The 22,130-nt window shown below is 35.8% G+C and overlaps 1 long non-coding RNA gene across 2 annotated transcripts in view; it reads left to right on the forward strand.

The window, feature by feature from the left end:
• Window positions 1–22,130, forward strand: part of LOC311435582 — a 135,179-nt gene that overhangs the window by 58,154 nt on the left and 54,895 nt on the right. The window contains exons 7-8 of one of the 2 annotated variants that reach the window (XR_014692221.1): window positions 17,004–17,102; window positions 19,823–19,928. This is a non-coding gene — a long non-coding RNA (uncharacterized lncRNA). Of the gene's footprint in view, window positions 1–17,003; window positions 17,103–19,822; window positions 19,929–22,130 lie in introns of those variants that run through there. The other variant, XR_014692220.1, reaches the window with a different exon arrangement.

Raw genomic sequence — 22,130 nt, forward strand, 5'->3', positions numbered from 1 at the left:
GTCTGAAAGTCAGGGTTTCATACAGGTATCTAATTTATAAATTAAATTTCGGTAAAGACAGGCTCTCTTCATGCCGCTGATAAGTAAAAGCAATTTCAAGTAACAGAGGCATTGTTTTTTTCAGAATTTTTAACAAGCTGTCAAAAAAATATTTTGGGAGTTTTAAATAACAGTAGAAGTTTAGTATTGCAAAGTTTCTAATCCTTTCCATACTATGTGTCTAAAGCAGTTGCCTGTCTGGTTTTTGATTCTCAATCCTCTGGTCATTTTTAAGTTTTCACATCATATTTTAATGCATAGAGGTATATTGGACCTTCAGAATTTGTGAGGCTGTAAATAACTATGTGCATCTGTAAATGTATTCTTGTTGCTACACCCTGACCGTAGGAGGATACCAAAAGTTAGAATGGTTCATTCTTTTTTACTTTTCTTAAATCCTAACCCCCTCCCCCCGTTTTCCCCAGTTATGACTGGAAAGCTGGTGTAGAGATTAGGATTTATACTTTAATTGTACTGTGTGAAATAGTTCCTTTATGATGTGATTTTTTTAGGATATTGTAATAAAACTACTTTGCTCTTGCAGTGCATGTGACAGTATATGGTACAGCATGGTACGGTGTCTGGTAGGGTATTTTACAAAACAAACTCAAAATCAATGAAATAAGATTATTTATTTCATTACTTATTAGTCTTTGTTACTGTAGATTTTCTTAGCTGCTTAAATGCCACAGCCAACTGTTGGTTATTTTAAAACTGATTTTTCCTGTTTAAATATTTTTACTCCAGAATAACAGCTTTGTTTTTTTGGGACTTCCTGGAATTTGTTGACTTTCATTCACATCAGGGGAAATTGAGTTGTGTGCAATACTCCAACAAAATTGTTTAGTATTATTCAGTATTACCTTAAGATAATGTAACTAAATTTAGTATCTGGCAAAAGTCTGAATAACTGCTAATGGTATCCTGTCAGAGTGAATCAGAAACTCAATACAGGACAGAGCAGTAAGTGTTACTCATTTTTAACATTGCCAGCAGAAATAAAAGAACAAATGGGAAGGTGCAGCACTGCAAGTTATCCATTTAATTGGCACCACGTAAAGCTGACCTTTAGGTTTCAAAAGCATAATGTATATCTTGTGTACACATTAGGAAGAGAAATAAATGAAATTGACGGGCTGGGCTCCTCATTGTAAAAAATATATATAATCCATTTTACATTGACACATAATTTCTGGAGATTCTGGAAGCCATCCAAAATCTATTTTCATATTTTCAGACAAATGGCTGACACTTTAATGATCAGCTATTTAAGGTCAACAATTTAAAACAGAGTGGTCTACTTGTTCCAAATGAAATTTAATGTTTGAAAAGGAGTTTAATGGTCAGCTAGATATGCAGTATCTGGACACATAATTTGACCTCCTAGAAGAAACATGTCTGCCTATGTATCCATTTATTTGCATATCTCATGATGTTAACAGTGCCATAAATGTTGGTTGATTTGATTAAATGCATTTATCATTCTGTAATAGTGTACGCAGTGTCTTGTGCTTTATCTAATATTAAAGTTTTACTCTTTGAAAGGCAAGCTGGTTATAAAATGCTCTGTCTGCCTCAACATACTGAAGGACACATGGTATGTATACCCAAATCATATATCAGATCTTGCTTTTCTAATTAATAAACATTGTGGCAAAATTTTGTTCTTGGCTTTGTATGTTTTTAACAGTATGTTCCAAATGCTAGTTTGTCATTTTGCATCATCGTTCTTTATTTCATAATTTAGTAATCACAACAGATTTTTGTAGGTGTACTGCCTACTGAAACACAGTATCTTGGTCAATAAAATTTAAATAAATGCAAAGAAAGCATTAGCTCTGTTTAATATAATTTTCAGCATTACATACAATGGAAACAAAGCTTTATTATGCTCCGGTGGTGATATACAAAATAATACATACAGCAGGTTGAAGTACAGTTCAGAATTTCACAGAGTTCTTAACAAGAATAAAGCTAAAGCTTTAGAGAATTAATTGAAACATTGGATGTAGAGCGCTTGGGATTATCTTTCTTGATCACGTGATTGAAAAAATATTTCTTACACTTGCTTTCTTAATACAAGATCAGAATAATTACAGCCAAGTAAATGCCTCAAAAAATTGTGTTTGTACTGAATAAAATAATATGTTAAATTGCCCTTGCCTGTGCTTAAACTTTCTCTTTGCTTTCCCAAGCTATTTTAATGAGTTGCTTAATAGGAAGAATATTTGTGGAAATAACTGCTTTCTCTTAAGGGTCTTCTATAATTGTTTTTGAAGCTATCGGTCTCAAAGGATAGTAATCACTCAAGAATTATCATTATAAAAAGTTGCTGGGACAGTCACATGCTGTATGTCCGGTCCTAATTAAAAACATGATTAAATATCTCTGGACACCACTTTAAATGATTTGATAAAAGTTATTCAGATATGCTGGCTAAAACTGCCACCACACAATTGAATAGAACAAAATGGGTGAAAGGTGAAAGCTCTGTCCATATATAGGCAATTCAATAGACCAGTTCCTTTATCAGCTTTCTGAATAAATGGAATTCAGTAGCCGTGCAAAGGGATAGTGCGATGTCACTAGATTTTTGCCCAGAGCCTGGAGCAAAGCTACAGCTTAGGCCTGCCATGGGTATCCCCTCCAGATGTGAAGTGACTGTGGTTTGAGCTGGGGACTGAACCAGGTGGCATCCCAAAGGCCTTTCCAACCTAAATTATTCTACGATTTTATCATTACCAGCTCCCACTCCCATAAGGCAAAATCACGTTAGTGAATTTGCATCATTCTTTTGCATCTGCCTCTTTTTCTGTGGTTGCTGTCACACAAACTCAGCTCTGAATTTAATAATCCTACTGGGCTGTTCTGCTGCTGGGACTTGCAGAGACAGGTGAGTGTCATGAGGCTTTGTGGAAACCACTTACTTTAGCCACAGTGACTATCAGTCTTTTGTTTTTAATGGTTGAACAGCACCTTTTGTTAACTTACTATGAGGTACTTAATTTTTCTCCTGTCACTGCACACTGAGGGGCGTAATCATGCCATTTTAACTGAAGGCATTTTATGTAAGTGCCCAAGTTAGGATCTCGGTTGTAGGTCATGGTCCTGCAACACCTCATGCCTACATGTACTGGAAACAGGGCTCACAGTCCTGGCAGCCTGAAGCTCCCTCAGACACATCACAGTCTTGTACAATACAGTACCTTGTGGCAGTAACTGGGCTATCTGTAAATAAGATAAACTTTGCAAATGTGTCCTTCCCAAAAGACTTTATTAGCTTGGTCAAAAGGGAAAGAAAATGCTTCAGTAGAAAAAACTGCCTGTTCGGGCCTAGTTCTATATGATCCCCTGTTTACAGAGCTGTTTTCAAAGATGTTGTCCACTGTAGGAGGGTACTGCTCTCAAGTTGTACTGTGCTGACACAATGAACCTGTCCAAATCATTATCTGTTTAGTTGGTGTGTGTAGAAGTGTGAGCCCCATCATTTCTGGTGTTTGTTCTCAGCCTTCTGGAGCAGGGCGAGGTGGACATGCAGCACAGAGCAGTATCTGTTAAATCCCTTTGCTGCAATTGCCAGAAGCCTGTCTGGCTGCACCTTCAAAGCTCTTTGAACAAAGAGGGATCTGCAGTAGGGTAAGTGACACAAGCTTAACTAGCTGTGTTCAAAACAATAAATGTATGCAATCTTCTTTGCCTTGAAGAGATGAAAAAAAACACAGGAGAATCTTCCTTTTTGTTGTATAGAATGAATGAGTAAGGGGTTAAAAAAAAAAAAAAAAAAGTTGAAATAAGAACAGAGGGTTTGATTAAGAGGTGATACTGTTGCCATTCTTAGAACATTATTAGTGAAATGGAGAAAATCCCTGTAGGTAAATATGCAAAGATACCTGTAACAAATCTTCCTTTTATATGTTTATGGTAGGTCTTGATATTGAATATGATTTTTTGACATGATTGTATGCAGTCTGCTTAACCTCTCAATATTAAAAGGATTAAGAGTTCAAGTGAAAGAAAAGTTACTAAATTTCCTGTAACCTCATATCTTGTTAGATTTTGTACAACCTTTTCACAGTGGATGCAAAACAAGGTTAGATCTTAATTATCTCCTTGAGTGCACTAGCATCTTATAATTTACACTTTGCCTGGGTGTAAATTACGGTGGGTTTCAGAACATTCTCTCAGGAGTGGATTACATGAAGGAAGCTTGAGAATGAGGCCATAAAGTAGTAAACTCTTAATTCAGAATTTGAGTGCTAGTATGCCGCTTTTGTTGAAGACTGTGTTGTTTTTTTGTTTTTTGTTTTCCACTGTCAATTGGGGAAAAAAAGGAAAATGAGGAGCTTACTTGAACTGCCTGAAGGGGAATGTAGATGAGGAAAGAAGGGGTGATTCGTTGTTTCTTAGATTGCGTCTGGTACAGGCAGTTGACTCTGCAGTTACATCCCAGTTGTGCTTTACAATTACTACTGCTGCACTTTATGCATATGGAGGTACCTGAGGTACCACTAGCTTAACTATTGGAAGCTGTAGTGAAATTGTGTATGTCATAGGAGGTAATGGGTTAGTATCACTGAATACATCAAGCAGATCGCGCAGGCTGAAGAACAAGATGGTGCTTAATTACTTAATTATCGCCTTTTTTTTTCTTTTGTTCACCCAGACCCTGTTATAGTTCCACATGGCTAAAGGAATGCTGAGGGACGTACTGTACTAAGGAAAGTGCAGATGCTGTCTTATGTTTGTGCTGTAGTTTCTGTTTGTTTGTGTTTTTTTTTTTTTGTGTTCCCTCCCCCTCCCCCTCCCCCCCCCCCAGCACTGTGAGAAATAATCATCTTTATTACTGGAAGTACTTTGTTCTTTATTTTCATCTCATATCTTTGAATTTTGATTTGAATAGCTTTATTCTTAAAAAAGGGACTTGCACAGCCAACAGGTGTTGCTAAAAGTGTGCAGAGAATTTAGTAATGTGTTCAGTGGTATGTCTTGGTCCTGGGTAAAATTTGTGGCTCTTGCCAGCTCTTTGCAGTAGAAGAAGCTCATGATTGCAGAAAAAGGACTTCAGTATCATAGAGTTAAGCAACATGCTTGTGAATAATGTTGATAAGACAAAAGAGGAAACTATTTTAGACCGCTGAGGAACTAGTAGCTACCAAATAGATTAGCAGCTAGCATGCAAATGTGAAAAACAAAGTATAGCGTATTTAGAGAAAGCAAATTTAAGAACCATAGAATTTTGTACAAAAAAAAAAAAAAAAAAAAAAAAAAAAAAAGAATAAAAAAGTTTAAGAAGTTAGAAAGTTGGTATATGAAGAATTCCTAATATCATTGAGAGGAAATGAATGCAGATTAGCCAAGTGGCAGTTTTGAAAAGGGAAGACACTGAAGGCACAGTAATGGTCTGTTCTGGTGTTAAAAAGGAGAACAAGATACTAAACATATATTTACAAGGGCCCTTCAGTGACCTGAAAATTGAAACAAAATTGGACCAGAATATCAAAGGGGATATTTATAGAAATGGATGTAAAATAACATTAACAAGTACAGACAAATTAAGGAATAAGGATTCTAGAAATACTCTGATATTACATTTGAAAATAGGGAAAAATAAAGGAAAGCATGGCTCTGCCAACTAAATGAAGAAGGAAATAATGTATGAAATAAACGAGCCTGAAATGTTTAATGGCTTTGCTTTCTAGCTTTTTTAATTATTGGTGAGTATGCTCTCAAAGCAATTACTATTAACTATTAGGACAATGAAAATAAGAATAGCAAAACAATATGTCCAGAGTAAAACTGGTTTGTTTATTAGAGTAAATAAACTACACATCTAAATAAGGACAATGTGATGAAACATACAGGTAGCTATGGAGTTAGGTGAAAATTTTTGAATTGTTAGTACTTCAAAATGATCATAACATCTATAGGGCTTTAGATGAATGACAGTAATACAGTACATTTACACAAGCAAAGGAAGGTAGATTAAAGCTTTGAACAAGTCAGGCTAATGTTGATAACAAGAAATACTTATAAATAACTTACTAAACCATTTAAGTTTCTAAAGGTGAGAAGAAACAGCCCGAAAACATTATGTCAAAACATTCTAATTTATTTCTCCACAGAATGTTGGCTTTAATGGGCTTGTGAGGGAGAAAAAAAGTTAAGAATTATTGTAAATACAGTATAGCATTCTTATAAGCAAGAAGGGGAAATGTCTGTGTTGAGTCTGTGTTAAAGTTAAATGTACAGTGGTAGAAAACTGTATTCCTAGAGTAGCTCCTACAGCATAAACTCGCCAACATACAAGTAGAGTATATGTTGCTTTTTTTTGTTGTTGTTGTTTTGTTTTTTAAACATTCATTACTGATTTGATTAGAGAACTGAAAAAATATTCTAGAAGAAAACTGAGCCCTAGTTTTTGTACTTTTGTGATTCTTGTTAGTTAAGGCAAAATTTGAGATGTGCAAATGAAAATTGTGTTTACCCTTGGAGATCTTGCCAATATGAAATATCACTTCCCTACATATGTTGGGAATTCCATCCTAGTAGAAGAATGTATAGATTTTTTGTAGTGATTTTGGCAAAAGGGGCATGTCTCTTCCTTCTTGTTTCTTTTACTGTAATTTAGGTTTACAATTTGCATGTAGGTTTACAGTTTCTTTTACTGTAATGTAGAGAAATCTGCTTTATTAAATTTCATTTGGTTTTCTCAGATGGGGGGAACACTCCAAAATGCAAGGAACGATAGGATTACCTGTCAGTTAAAGTGAGAAACTTGTTCTGACTTTTTTTTTTTTTTTTCCCATATTTTATCCTAGTTTGCAGTTGTTTATATCTGATCCATATCTAAATATCAGTAGGTAGAAAATCTGAGTTGTCTGCTGGAGTCCTGAGATTAGCAGTGAATCCATTTTTGCTTTCACTGTACAATTATCTTAGAATACACAGGAAAGCTTATGTCACACCTCAGTAGCCCAGCAGGTATTTGAAATGATCTTTATGTTATAAGCTCTTGTAGCCTTGGCATGCCGTTGATGCAAGAAGTATCCTCTCTCTCCTAAATTACTGATCTGGAGCTTTAAAATGCAGAGGTTTGCAGAAGCTACCGTTTAATATTAGTAAGTCTAGGATCACAGTCAACATGAGAAATTGCATCAAGCAACAGAAAACACTTTTTTTCATCAGCCGTAATTGAAAGCCTATTTTGCCTTGATCCCTGTACTTCCACTGCAGTAACTCCAGCTCTTCCTTTATTCCCTTTGAAGTTTATTGTTCTGGAATGCTTCCAGCTGTGTATCTATCCCTTTTCAGCCAGGAGTTCCAGCTTGTCCTTGTGTCCCTTAATTAAAAGAACACATCTGTTGTTTCCTGGTTAACAAGTGTATGTATTCATGTTGGTCAGTCACCAGCTCTGTCAGAAGACACAGCTAAGTATGGACATCACACTTGCCTTTTCACATTAAAACCGTTTAATGTGGGTATGTTCCCTACTTCAGTTTTTCAGACTCCTACCAGTTTTTCCACAGAGCATGTAGAAACTTCATCTGTTCGATACCTCTATCATTCTCTCAAACTAGGCTAAAATTGGCCAATAAATCATGACTTACTAAGGAAAATAAGCACAGAATGCAATTCCAAAAAAGTTTGAGGAAACTGGTTTTAAAACTATAACAAGCATCAATCCTGCTTCTCTCTTTTAAACGAGTGAAGTAGCATTACTTCATTTTTCAGGTTAGACGCTTTGCAAGTCCATGGCTAAAAGTCTGTCAAAGTTGAGACCTGAAGCCATGTGGAAATGTGTGACTGATAAATAGATTGTACCTAAATTTGTAGCGGGTAAATACCTGTGGTTTTTGGTAGTAGATTGTGCCTGAGAAGCTGGCAGGGGTCTTTGACTCAGTGTAAGCACTGTTCAGCAACAACTAAAACATCAGCGTGTTATCAACATTGTTTTCAACCTAAATCCAAAACACAGCACCATACCAGCTTGATGATGTTTGTTGGTCCCTTCCAACTGAACTACTCTATTCTACTGTGAAGGAGCCAAAACCAGAACAAGCTTGTTGGCCTAAATATCTTATGCATGTGCCATAAGCATAAACTATTTAGTTACTTAATATTTCTCTGGCAATCCTTCCAAATACTCATGAAATTTTAATTTTTTTTGGTGAGTTACGCGTTTGAAAAATATTATTACTGACATATTGTGGATTAAATTTATATAACCACTGGAAAAGAGTAATAAAATACTATAAAGTGTTATGCAATTCATCTGCTAAAATATTCCATATCTTGGTTAACTTTTCTTATTTTTTCACGGGAATAATATCTGTCTGTTACCACTTGTACCTCCATGTTTTCTTCTTCTGTCAAAATTACCACTTGTAACTCTCAAGTTTTCCTGAATTGTAGGGATTTGTACCTTACTTACAAGAGCGCCTTGCTTAGTGCCCAACTAGACTTAAAAACACCCTTGTCAGGAAATCTGGAGAATATTTTGTCAGTGATTGTGGTGTTGTCATCAGTTTACAGTAATTTACACTTAAATGACCTACTGATGTGTTTCAGGGGAATGTGGAATACTTTTAGTTGTGATGGAATTTATCTAAAATAATAGCTTTTCCCTATGTGCCAGAAATTGTATGTCATAAAGAAATCTGTACTGGGGGGTGCAGCAGATCTGTGAGATACTTAGGAGCACCCTAAACATCTTCAGGTTAGATCATCTTGATCTCGAGTATCTAATTTGCAATTTGTTAAAACAGACAATGATACTGGATAGGCTTCACATGTCTGCTAAATGCATTTCACTGCACTACCTGGATTTCTGTGCTATTTCCCCTTTTCTCATGCAGAGCTCAGTAAAGTCTTTTGACTGTTTCAAAACAGATTGCTATCTTTGTAATGGTGCTGAGATGCTTTGAAAGAAAAAAAGAAAAATCTGTCTTTATTTATTGCCCACAGAAACTGCATACTTTATCATACTTAAGTGTGAGCTTTTACATTATATATTCTACAGCTTCGGCCACTGATAAACTCAGTACAGACACAAATATTGCTTTGAAGGGAGTGTCTCTCACCTTTTTAACTGTTACTTGTGTCCCAGGGGAAGATGGCAACTGTATGGAAGGAGTACCACAGAAGGGAAAAGCCCTCCATTTCTGATCTGAATGTGCCTCCTGTGTGTATTACAAAACAGAAGAGTGCACTCTATAAAATAGAAATGTTACGTTATGCTTCCACAGTGGGTTGTCGGGCTCTTTTGTCATTGCATCCAATTCACTAAAGCTAACACATATTCACTGGCTTTTTATTATTATTATTATTATTATTATTATTATTATTATTATTATTATTATTATTATTATTATTATTATTATTATTATTATTAACTCATGTGGAAGCCAGAGAGATTGTTCTTCTGGCCCCTTCACTCTTACTAGTATCTTACTGGTATGAGAATTGAAGACTAGCTAGACTTGAAGGCTACCTGCTAAGTGTTGGCTGTGCTTCGAAGAGGAAATAGTACAAGTGACAAGTGAAGGGTTATTCTGATACAGGCAAAATAGCTCAGTGTCCTTTTCAATGCACTGCATAATCCATTTTTAATGCCACCTCTGCCAAGTCTTAGAAAGAAATGCTTTCTTACAGTCAATCTTTAGTGAACTGGTCGTCAGAGATGTTACTGAGCAAACCCTTTTAGGTTATCTCTGAAAACTTCATGAACTCCCGGAGTGCTAACTTCAAATCTTGAATTAAACAAGGGATCCAAATCTCTCAAACAGACTTATACATTTATAATTTGGAAATGTAAATCTTACCTACAGCTAATCCAGATTTGATCTATGAGTAGTGTAGGTTAGGAAATACCGTTTTAGGAATGAAAGAAAAAACTTTTTTTTTTTTTTTTTTTTTTTTTTTTAGTGTCAAGGGTGTTTTTTCTTAGCTCTTATTTTATGTCAGGTTTTGGTAACATAACCTCAGAGATTTAATATAATCCTTTACTAAAGAAGCAAAACTTGTGCCAATTTGCTGATTTAAATATCTGATATAAGCTCTCCTTTGCTTTGTAGTAGTAATTTGTGATGAAGAAAAGGTTACTTTTTGCTAGTGGAAATGTCTTAAGTGCTGAGCAATACATTAAGGTTAATTAATAGCAGTATTAATATTATGGTTGATCAAGAAAAAGACAGTTTTCAGGAGAGGTCTTGAGTTTCAAGGTAATATTTGTAAGGCAGCATACAGAAATGGAAATACTAAGTCTTTTCAAGCCATTTTTTTTGTGTGTGTTTATTCTAGATTTAAGGGAACTGGTTGTCGTGGTTTAACCCGGCTGGCAGCTAAACACCACGCAGCCGTTCGCTCACCCTCCCCCCTCCCTCTCTGGGACGGGGGAGAGAAATGGAAAGTGAAGCTCGTGAGTTGAGATGAAGACAGTTTAATAAGACAGGAAAATAATAATAATAATAATAATAATAATAATACAATGATGATAATAGTACTACTACTAATAATATGTACAAACAAGTGATGCACAATGCAATTGCTCACCACCCGCTGACCGATGCCCAGCTTAACCCCGAGCAGTCCGGCCCCCTCCCCCCGGCTAGCCACCCCTATATATTGTTTAGCATGACGTCAGATGGTATGGAATACCCCTTTGGCTAGTTCGGGTCACCTGTCCTGGGTCTGTCCCCTCCCAGCTCTTACTGCACCCCCCCAGCCTGCCCGTTGGCAGGACAGAGCAAAGGCTGAGATGTCCTTGGCTTAGTATAAGCACTGCTCTGCAACAATTAAAGCATCGGGGTGTTATCAGCACTCTTCTCATTCTAAGCCAAAACACAGCATTCCACCAGCTACTAGGAAGAAAATTAATTCTGTGCTAACTGAAACCAGGACACTGGTTGTTTTTGTGCTTATGATGTTTAAATAGTATGATAACTCATAAAATGAAATACAGGGATTACTTTGGATGACTGTTCTCGGGCAACTGGATTTTGGCCTCAAAATATTAAACATACCCAGGCTAACATCTTTTAAAAGGTTATAGAATTAGGCATTATAACTATTTCGTCTTTAATATTCTAGTAATATTTTGCTATATTTATGGAAAGTAGATGTACAGATTAACTGCTAGAAGTTTTGCTTGTATTGAGTGATTTGTATGTTTTGTTTAAATACTAAATTGTATGAAAACAGTATGATATTGAACTTATTGGAAGAGGCAAACAAAACACCTGTCTGGCACCTAAGTAGCCAGTCTGTTCAAAGATTCTCTTAAAGATTGAAAGAAGGTAAGAATGGTTTTTACAAAGGTCAAATAGAGATGTTTTGTTAGAACTATGTTTTACAGCCCTCCTTTTCTATATCACTCAAAAGTCCTTGCAGGAGGTTACATATGTATATAAATGCACTATTACTCATTCAGGATCATGAATCAGGGACACTCTGGTGTTGCTGTGTGGTGTGTCTGGTGACTGGCACTGTTTTCCCAAACTAGCCCTTGAAACCAGGTGAAGGTCTACACTATAAATATATTCTATTGCCCTTTGGATGTACTCAGTGTATAAAGTAACTTTTTTTTTTTTTTTTTTTTTTTTACATAAAATTTACATAAAATTTATACAGGTGCAGATAGCAGACAATGGAAAACAAACCATTTGCAATATATTTAGCTCAATTTCCCACTCCCCACTTTCTATGCATACAGTTTGCAAGTTGACAGATGTTTTACAGATGTTTTGTAGGCTGCCAATCTGACTCTTCTGCAAACCTGTGGCATCAGATTGCACTCATGGCAAGCAATTGCAGTTTGGGAGATACTTTTCAATATATATCCTGCATATCTTTCATTTGCGGGGATTCACTTCCTCTCTTCTCTTTTAAGGATGCCTTAGTCTTTATTATTAATAGAAATCAGTTTGAACTGTTCTTTGTGCTTTAGGAATAGAAGCTGTTGGACAATGGTAGATGCAGTTGTCACCTATCCAAGTAGGTTAAAAATTAGGCAGCCCAGAAATGTATTGTGAAGGCGATATGACAAAAAATACTCTTTCTAAATGGCCTGAATAATGTTCAGTATGAGAGTAATACCTTTGTGTGTATTTCTGACTTTTGTCAGAATATAAAGATGCACATTGCCAGTCATTCTTACTAAATCTCTGTCAAGTGTTAAGACAAACACTCCATTACTGGCTGTCTTTGGAGACATGATGCTTGGTAGCCAGTCATTTTAGTGTGATGCCAGGGCTGAGGTTCTGACTGATCTCCTGAGTGATAGGATGTTACGTTTACTGTAATCATTTAATTTTAAAGCCACTTTCAAATGTCAGTTTCTTAAGTGATTAAAAGAATGCTATTGCTAACACATCTGTTTTTAAAAGTTGAAACCTTTGCTGTACTTTCATCAGTTAAAACACAGATTTGTTGAAGGAGCACACTTACAACTATTTTCCATGTGAATATAACCAATAATATGTTATTGTTGTAATGGCGATGTTCTTGTGTAGATGCTGGAGTATGATACTAAGAAGTGTAGAGCATTCAGATAGTAATAGTTTTTAAAACTGGAAAATAATTGAGTAAGTCCCTAAGTCATAAAATGTTGGACATTGTTTATTAATGCTTAACCCTCTTTGCGCTACTTGTAAAAAAAATCTTGTTAAAATAAGTGAAAAATTATTATGCTTTTTTTTTCTTTGTTTATACACAAAGAGTTTGTCTTGGGAGAAAAACTGAAACCACATGATGAGTAGGAAATGGTAAGCTCTCTTCAGTTTCTTAATACTAAAAACTACTAACTTACTGCATATTTTGGTTATCCATGATCCTAGAAAATAGGATCGTCAGGCCAATTCTTTTTCCTAAGTTTTGTCTTTGTTTCTTGTAAGTCAGGTAAACAAAGTTAAAGATTTGTTAAGCCAGCAGTGAATCCTGAGAAAAGTGTGACTTTCTAGGATGCAGCTCCCATTAAAACCTTCCTTTGGAGGAAGACAGATATCTGGGAGAAAGTGGTAGCTACTATCGTGTTGATCTACTGTTTTTCTTCTATTTTTCAAATGAAGCCAAAACTACAATTAACTAAAAGGAGGTCTTAGCAGAACAAATACAAACAACTTTTTTAACTGTGCAATTCATCAAGAATCAAATACTTCCAGTATAAGCATAAATAAACAAATCATTTGGTGTAATATAATCATTAATAATAATTCAAGGCCTCCTTTCCACGTTGCTTTTCCTGGGAATACACCTTTTCTTCTATTCTGTTCTGCAAGCCTGTTAGTTTTAGTTTTATCGTTCATGTAACAGCAACATCTGCTTCTGTGTGGACCTATGAGGCAAATATGTGGCCTTATGTCTTTCTGTAAAGAAAGAGGAGTATCTTTTCTTTGTATTTGGCAATGAATGTCAGTACTTACAGAAAGTGTTTTTTGTTTTTGTTTTGTTTTGTTTTGTTTTTAATAAATACTGTAATGGAGTTAAATTTGTTTAGCTATATATTGAAAATCTATGTAAAGCATGTTATGAATTCAATATGTAATTGTTCCATAGATGAGACTTCTGTAATTCAGGTTTGCAACAGTGGAGCAGTTGACCATCTATTCTGCTGAAAAATGAATTTCCATGCTGTACTGTTCACCTGAGTAGGGACTGATACAAGTTTGAATATTAATGCTAGGATGAAGACTTGAACTTTTCCAAAGAAAAATAAAGATATTTTAATTCTTAATAGTCTGTAATTAGAACTCTGAAATCATTCATTTATGTGGTGCATGTGTGTCAACACTAAGAAAACCATCTGTATTCAAACCATCAGTATGATTTGCTGTATTTCTTGTATTTGTTATGCCATTGGTGGCTTAGAAACCTTCTTTGTTTTCTTTCTGAAGGCTTTGAAGTTTAATTATTTGCTTAAAGTAACTGTAAATGTTTTAAACTGTGTACTAGCAAATTAGTAAGCAATGGTATAAGGTTCAATATGAACATATTGAACATATAAGGTTCAATAATAACATATAAGGTTCATTATGAACATATTGAACTCTTCTCTGCTATATTATCAAAATAGCATGGAAGCATACTCTTTTATGTCTGAGCAAATGTAAGATTCAAGTCCTCAAACTATTTTATTGATTTTTGTTTTCCAGATGTCACATGAAGAAGATTTTCTTTGGTTTTAGGTTGCTATTAGCAAATAGGTTGTCGTAATACTTGCATTAAAAAAAATAATTAAAATTAAAACCCAGCAGCAGGTGGGTTTTACAAAATAAATGGAAAATTTAATTGGATAGTAATAACTGATAAGATACGACTCAGATATAACTATATGAAGCTTCTGGTTTGTGAACTTGAGATATGTCTATATCAACAACAACGAAGTGCCAACCTGTGCTACTACTTTGACCCTAGTATGGTACACGTATTTTGGAATTGCATAAGTCTAATAATAAGATAAATAGATAAGTTCACACTTAAAGGACCGAAGTATTTCTTGTAGACTAAAAAACTGGTTCAATTTCTCCCCATTTCAAACAGTTCTCTTGCTGTTTTGAGATCTGCCTTTTCTAAATAACTGAGCCAAGTAATTCTTCTGAACTGTTAACATACATCTATGGTCTTCCAGCTTCCAAGCCAGCCTCACCTTCTGTTTTCCCACACTCCTTAATAGCTGTCCTATAAATAAATAAGTAGCATGAGTCAAATTTAAACCAATTTGCCTGCTGCCATCTCCAAACTAGTCAAGTGCCGAGAGATGGGGCAACTTGACCATCTGCATCGGATGAAAAAGCACAATGAACAAAGCTAAATGTCATTTATTTCCTTTGATGAAATGACAGCCCCAAATGTCTTGCTCTGTCCCTGGGAAGCTTCATGTAAACATTGAACAAGAAAGGCAACAGAGTGGAATGATGGAAAAACCTGCTCATGAGAGTCCTCTGGGCAGATGAGCAATTGTCCAACATCACCCTTTGAGACCTCCTGGAGAGGAGAGAACAGAGTCACTACACTGATTTTTGGCCATCCTTGCCAGTGTCTGCAGATGAGTCAACAAAACTTAATGGTTCATGTTAACAAAGGTTGCTGACAAATCTACAATAATCAGCATGGAAACTCGACCTCTGTATTTTGCCAAGAGGAGATCATAGACCAATTAAGCCAGTGTAGTCTTTGTATTTTACCTAGGCTGAAATCCAGATTGAAAAGGGTCATGGAAGTCAAAGATGCCAGATGGCATAACAGCTGTTTAACATAAACTTCTCAGTCACCTTCTTCACTAGAGCAGTTTAGACAGGGGATGACAATTGAAAAAATCACCAGAACGGAGCTGTCATCTCAAATACAGGTGTATCTGAGTTTTAGAAGAACGCTGGCATTTAGTTTCTCCATGTACTGGTGAGAAAAGTAAAGTTGATAACGCTTTTGACTATTCAATTTTATATCTGAAGAATAGTTTAATTCTGCCTCATTTTACTATGCTTAAATGCTTATCAGGAATGTGGTTTAAATGTCCAGAATTCTTGGAATTGATCCATATATTTCTTAGCACTAGAAATGCCTTTTTTTTTCTTTTTTCTTTTTTTCTTTCACTCTAATCTTGAATCAGAATCCTGGATAACTTTGTCAATCTGAGGAATACCTGCTGAATATTATTTTAATTTTAGCAGTTCAGCTGAATAAAACAAATCCACATCTTTTCTTAAGGTAGAAAACAATCTGCTCAGTCATACCAATCATGCTACTATTTTGCTGAATTAATTTATCCATAATTATATTTGAGAAATCTTCTTTTGTAATGTTTATTCATCACCAATTTTCAAAACACAGAAATGCATGCAGTTGCTCAAATTCCTTATTCTATGACTGTGGAAAGTGAACTTCTTAAAAAATAGGTTCTGATGTCAGAGTGTTTCTCAGATAAATAATGAAGAATTTGATGAAATTGAAATGTCTAGGTTCCAGGCTGTTTCAGCCCACTGCATTCTGAGGTGCTCTGGTCTGGAAATGTCTATGTATAGTTGGTAAATAAAGCTAGATTGCTGCACATGCTCCAAAAATTTACAGCTCTAGCTGATAGATGTTTAAGGTCATGTAAGAAATAGGCATTTAAACTGTAATTTCTAAAGTTTAAACCTCTTTAAATCTGCAGAAAGAACTAATCTATTAGGCCTTGTGATCCTCCAGCCAAAACTAACACTGACAAATAGCATTGAGTTCAACCCAAAACATAGCAAGGAAAGAGGTTTTCCCAGCTCTTGTAAAATAGTATATTGATTAGAAAACCCATCCAAGCAGCAGAAAGCTGGGCTTAAGAATTTCCTCAGTATGAGGGAGAGTGGACCGACCACATCCATTTCCGATGAAGGTGTCCAAACTGCAAAGCCTACAACACTGCAAATTGAATCCCCTTCCCCGTTTCCTGTTGTTACGGGCTGCTGAATAGAGAGAAATAGAGCTTGGGGTTTGAGCAGTGAGACTGAACTAGGGGTTTTGTAAGTGTCGGCTCATTGAAGACAGTAAGCCCGGTGGTCTCATTGCAGCTTCAGGGATTACTTGTGAATTTTACAGTTAAACAGCTAACTGAAATGCACAAGAAGCATTCATAGTGGGTACCTGAAGCCAGTAGATGGCTGTGTCAGAACCTAGGTCAGACTGGGGGCCTGCTGAGGTGTGGTAACTGAACAATAAAGGGTGAATAACTTACTAATAAAGGCCACTGAAGTTATTTGTATTAAGTTGCTTCCTGTAGTTACATTACTGTAGGTAGAGGGTATCTTTTGAAAAACATGAGATGTAATCTAAAATTTTCCAGTGAACAACTAGCATAAAAATAAGAGAGACTGTCAGATGGTCTATACTTCCCTAGCTATGTGAGATTGGACATGAGTAATACATAGATTAAGTTTTATGTTAAGAAAACTGTGCTTGGTAAACCAAACATTTAATGGGTATTCTCCTTGTTCTAGGCATGTATGTGCAGAAGTCACCAAAGAAAAAAAAAAAAAAAAAAGGATTTCTAGACAAGAAAACGAAGGGGAAAAAGTCTGAAAGACTCTCACTTACTGGTAAGTGGATTGTTTTTGTTTGTTTGTTTCTTCGAAATTCCCTCTAGACTTTACATTACTGCAGCAATTTGAAGAACTGCAGGTATGTTCTTCCTTTTCTCCAGTTATCAATGCCATCTTTACAATAATAAAAGTGAAAAGAGTGATTCACCTTGATGATGTAGAGAGCTTTAATACTCTCCTTTTCCTTTACTTTCCTGTGGAGCTAATAAGTATCAGAAAGGGGCAAGAGATGACAGCTTTTGCACACGTGCATTTATGTTTTCAGCATTGCCTGTGTGTTCAAAAGAAAAATCACTGTGGGACTCTTTTTTTTATGTGATGATCTTTTGTTGCATCAATTGAGAAAGGAAGTAATCACTTGGGAATAGCTACTTTATACAGGTTCAAAAGACTCCCAAAAGAGAAGAAAGTAATGCTTCTCTATATAATATAGCAAATGCCAGAAAAGGTGGGTCATTCTCACTGCAAGCCAGAGGATGCATAAGGCCAAATTTAACCCTTGTTTAAATCCAGTGAAGTTACTCAAGTTATCAGAGGAAACTAGACAATCATCAGAGGATAAAAAATATGATATTAAGAGATGTCTTTTGAATTTGTGTCCATTTCATGTTAGTATTCACAAAGGTTGTCAAAGGCTATTGATTTGTCAAATGCTGCTTACTAACCTTTGTCCTCAACCAAATACTTATCAGGTCCATTTCCTTTCTGTTCTGTAGAAAGTAATTGTTTTCTTATAGGCTGGAGGATATTTCTAGTCCCAGCCTAGAGAATATGGGCTGCTTGTGGAAAGGCTTAGTGCAGCATGGACCTGTAACTTGACAGAGGTCTCTAGACCTTACTCTTCTGGGAAGAATAGATAATCTTATAAACCTGATTTTACTGTATGTGAATGCAAGTCATTTTTTCCTCCCTGGTCTGCTAGTTTCTGCCTTTATCTAAGGTCTACATAAAGGCTGCCCTGAAATCAAAAGAATAATTAAACAAGAAATAAATGCTCCGCATGCATAGGTCAGAATGGAAATCCAGGGACTGGTAAGGGAGGATAGCACAGATATGTATTTATGGAGATGATATGTCCCAAGTCTTATGCAAATGTGTGAGGCCCTGTGGCTTTTGTTAAAGCCCCAGGTCTTATGATAGGATTTTCAGAGCATGTAGGAGTTACTTAATTCATATTTGGTTGGAAGCACTCACTTTTATCACTGATTTCAAAGTAAACAAAGGTTGCCTAACACAAAGTGTTTTTGAAAGCTTAATCACTTTTGTATAAACTTTTGGATGTGATTTTAAGGTAGAATTCAGAAGTATAACAAGGTCGTACATGAATACAGTATTGAAGAAAGCATAGTTTTAAACGATGCATTTTAAACAGAACATACGCTTGTATATATCTGTTTGTGTTCAAAGATTTATTCTGCTATGGTGGTTGGAATCATTTTTATTCAAACACTTAAATAAAATTGTTCAGTAATTACTTTCAATATTTTCCTATCTTGTATGTGATCTTAGAAAATGTTACACTTCACAAAGTCTTACTCTAGGAGGTCTGCTACCTACTCTCTTTGTGTTAGCAGAAACAATGATGAGAATGTATTTAGCAGTGTTCAACAGTCTGCCTTCAGACCTGCTGCCTATCCAGGTGGTTGTGTGGTTGTAGGTTCTGATAGCACCTTTCCACTTTGTTTCAACTTTGTCAACAAAATGGTCTCCTAAGTGCTACCAGCCTTGTGCTGCTCAAAGGATTCTAGTGAAGGATTATTTGTGTTGTATTTTCCTCCTACTTTTTATTGAAGAAAAGTACTTTTCTAGTTGTTTTAATCAGTCTTCTAGCAGCTTTTGTGTTTTCCTGCAAAAGAGAGCACTGTATTTAGAATGCCTTTCATAAACAGAACAATTGCTATTTTATTAAAAAAATAAAATAATAATATATTCATAATGCTGAAACTTCTTGTTAAGTGTATTTTCCTATATGATAGTTTTGTGGCATTCAGCTGTAGTGTACAAGCATATGACGAATTTTGCCTCTACTCAAATATGTAGTTCTGAACCTTTTATCAGGTAATTAGTTTTAAATTAATGTATCACTTTAAATGTCTAGTTTATTATGTCTGCCTGCTATATTTGCTTTCATTTGCAGCATTAGTGGTCATAACTCTGAAACTGCTGGATAAACATTAATTTTTATTTTTTTTTTCTGTTAGAATTTTTAGAAGGCTATCCAAATTTATGCTTGATTATTTAAATAATATTTACGCTTGCTACCACTTATTTGTTTCTTTATCTTTTTGAAGAGATAAATATGTTCAGGGAAAAATGTTGAGCAAGGAAAGTCTCCTCAAGCAGAGGGTTTTTAAATATTGAATTTAAATATTAAATTCAAGATTCTGTTGTGTCTTTTTATTTGTTCTGTTCTGTTGTAAGATTTTGTCTGCTAGCTTTATCAATTTCTGAATGTAGAGATAAAAATGTATATTGTCTCCTTCCGTCATTGTGTACTAATTACCAGCTTGAAATAAATTTGGTAAGTTAGGTTGATACAATCTTCAGCAATTATTTTGATTTTTACTATTTCTGGTGTACATTTTTTTCTCAGCTACAAAAATGTTAACATATTCCCCAGGGTTTTCAGAAAAAAATGTTAGCCCTGTACTTCTGTGTGTATATTCTGGTAAAGGGTATCCAACAGTAATTTTGACTGTTTGCAATTTTCAACCCAGCTGGTTGTGAAGCATCCACAGTGAGTGGAATGAAGCCAGCACCACAGTTTACAGCAAGAACATTCCAAACTCCTTGAGTTTCTTAATCACTGGCTTTTATTCTGAGGTATGCAATACTGTTTTCACTATGCAAGTGCACTATAAATTTGTCCCAAAAAGCAGTGTAATGAGTATCAGTTTTACTTAGTTGTTTTGGCAATTCAATCTTTACATGCTGTCTTCATTCTTCAAAACAGAGCATTTTTCTACTTTGTGCATGATTTTGGAAAGTTATGTTCCTGTTTTGGACAAACTTTTGACATCTTATCACTTGTGACTTATCTGTCATTATCTGTATCTGACTGGTGTGAACTGTGCCCTAATGATCAGGCAGTAAAATGGCAGATTGCTAATCATTTCTTGTTTGTACCACATTTCCTCCTACCTTGGTGATTATAAGGTTTATTGCCACTGCTAGGTCAGTTGCCATCATTTAAAGAACTACATTATTTCTCAGTATCATAATGCTCTTTGGACTAATTGCATGGGGTTTTCTTCTCCTTTTTACATGTGGTAATCTTTACATGCTTCCTACAAAATAAAATAATGGAAAGTTTCTGTTAAAGTTTAGTATGTATGAAACTCATTAAGATTGTTACTCTGCACACGCACATATAGGCCATACACTCAGAGACATTCATTTTATAGTAAGTTGCTCCATGATCATAGTCACTGGAGATTGTTCTGTGCTTCTCTGGGACTGAGGTTGTTTACAATGAGCAATGAGAAAGCGCTAATCCTCCCTCAGAGCTCTCCATCTGCAGAAGCAGATGACTGTTCATTTCAGAAATTTGTCCTGATACAGGGCAGAGAGCACATCTGCTTAATCACCCAAATGGCCCATTTTTATAAATGAATGCTTTCTTTTATAACTATCACGCACATACACAAATACAGACACAAACTCCACTGTAGTTTCTGTGATTGATTTCATTATTTTAATGGGTGATAATCCACATTATGGAATAACATGGATCTTTTAGGGTAAAGCTTTTACAAACCACTTTATTAGAATATGCTACTTATAATAGTAAGTTGTAAGTGTACTGTTGTTTTCTCTTATGTGTGTGTGTGTATAGATAGATAGATGTATTTGCATACCTGAACAGACAGACATCTAACAACTTTTAATTGTAAAACATATGTAAAGGAAGAATTCTATATAGCATGTATTCTGTCTGACCCAATCAGACAACAGAAAGGTGGAGTCCTTTGTTTGATAGACTGCTTCCAGAAGCTCTGTCCCAGTACCCTACACAGTTTCAATACTTCAGTGCCCAAAAGCAACATTTTTAGTTGAAGGAACACTGGGATAATTTTATGCAGATATAATTAAGCTATGCAATTTTCTCGCAGCCAGTACAGTGTTTTTTTTGTTTGTTTGTTTTTGTGTGTGTGTGTGTGTGTTTTTTAATTATTTTGTTTGTTTTGTTTTAGATGTTTTTTCCCCAATGCTTAGTCACTGGAAAAACTTACTAAAAAGTATTGGTATGCATTTCTGAAAGAATTCTGGAAGGTTTTCCATATATTAGACAAACATTATAGTACAGTTCAATTTTCATATTTTAGGAATATTATAAAGAATTGCATCATTATTTCTACATTGACAAGGTAGCCTCAGGCAGTCAGATGAACCTCTTACCTGTAACAATGAGAAACGCTATATGCAAAACAGTTATATACTGAAACTTTTCAACTTTTTGAGACCTGCCCCCCCTTTCTTAAGGAGTGCGTGTGCAATAGAGTTAATTTTCATAGGCAGAGAAGAGAAATATGGAAGAGAAATGAGTCAAGCATTAATAAAGCCTCAGACGTACAAAAATGTGATAGTCAAGTACCTGTGCTGACATGCCAAATGAAGCTCTTAAATTCTTAACATGGTTTCCCTTCTTTCTCAGTGGATGTTATGTCAAAGCTGACTTATTTTGACTAAAATGTTTCACTTGCCACTCCCCGAGGTGATCGGCTCCAGGGCAGATGCATTCTGCAGTGGAGAGGCGGATTGGACAGGCAGGGCTAATTTTTCTGGCACCGAGCCCACTCGAGGGAGCCGCCAGGACCCGACAGCCCTCGCAAGGGAGGTGAACGAGGCGAGAAGGGGGCGTAGGCGGAGCCAGCTGTGCCCCCTCCCCAGCTGTTCATAAACTGCCCTTTATCGGGGTCAGGACAAGGACGAACAAGACGGGCAAACAGGGTGTGGCGCGACAGTTAGCACAGGCAGGGTGAGCAAGAAGGGCAGAGCGCTCCTCCCCACCCATACGAACACCTC

This window comes from Aythya ferina (genome assembly GCF_964211825.1).
Source record: "Aythya ferina genome assembly, chromosome: 4".
In the NCBI taxonomy this organism is placed as follows: Eukaryota; Metazoa; Chordata; class Aves; order Anseriformes; family Anatidae; genus Aythya; species Aythya ferina.